We start from the raw sequence: 965 nt of genomic DNA on the forward strand, positions 1-965 counted from the left end.
ACAGCAGTTACGGACTCGGCTCGCTCTATTCCTTCAGGAGAAGCGCAATGTAGTGGTCTACTTCTGGTCAGCTTCAGATTAAATCTATATGAGTATATGAAGATGGTATTTGTTCTTGCGGACATGTGTGAAAGAACAGATACAATCGGTGACCATGCAGCTCTCTTAGAATGAAATGATAATTAAATCAAGACCTTTAAAGCTGTCAACAGGCGTTGATATACATCAGTGGGGACAGTTGAAAATGTGAGCCCCGACCGGGATTCGAACCCGGCATCTCCTGCTTATATGGCAGACGCTCTATCCATCTGAGCCACCGAGGGCACAGTGGATAGGGCGACTGCAGGATTTCATCCCCTGCACGCTCCCCGTGAGACCCACATTCCCAACTTAATGTCCACACACTGCGTTCGTAGTGCCCCTGCCCATTACACTCATTACTCGCGGACATGTCTGAAAGAACAGATACCATCTTCATATAGTTAAGGCTAACCGGCCATTGACCTTCTTCTTCTGTGCTTGATGCACACGCATTGTCAGAACTCTTACGAGATCAATAAGATTGTCTGCCGCGAGTAATTAGTGTAATTGGCAGGGGCACTAGGAATGTAGTGTGTGAACATTAAGTTGGGAATGTGGGTCTCACGGGGAGCGTGCAGGGGATAAAATCCTGCAGTCGCCCTATCCACTGTGCCCTCGGTGGCTCAGATGGATAGAACGTCTGCCATGTAAGCAGCAGATGCCGGGTTCGAATCCCGGTCGGGGCTCACATTTTCAACTGTCCCCGTTGATGTATATTAATGCCTGTCGACAGCTTTAAAGGTCTTGATTTAATTATAATTTCAGATTAAATCGGTGACAGTACTGCAGGGCGGGTTGTAAACACCCAGGCACTCACGTCGATCGTCTGCTGTCATATCTCATCAACGCCAAACTTCGTCGCTCTGTCCTAATGCATACGTTCG

At 48.0% G+C, this 965-nt stretch overlaps 1 non-coding gene across 1 annotated transcript; it reads right to left on the reverse strand.

The window, feature by feature from the left end:
• Window positions 1-249: 249 nt before the first annotated feature.
• Window positions 250-324, reverse strand: Trnai-uau (transfer RNA isoleucine (anticodon UAU)). Its single transcript has one exon. It is a non-coding gene; the product is annotated as a tRNA-Ile (tRNA).
• Window positions 325-965: the final 641 nt, after the last annotated feature.

The sequence above is a fragment of the Schistocerca nitens genome, chromosome 9 (assembly GCF_023898315.1).
Source record: "Schistocerca nitens isolate TAMUIC-IGC-003100 chromosome 9, iqSchNite1.1, whole genome shotgun sequence".
NCBI lineage: Eukaryota > Metazoa > Arthropoda > Insecta > Orthoptera > Acrididae > Schistocerca > Schistocerca nitens.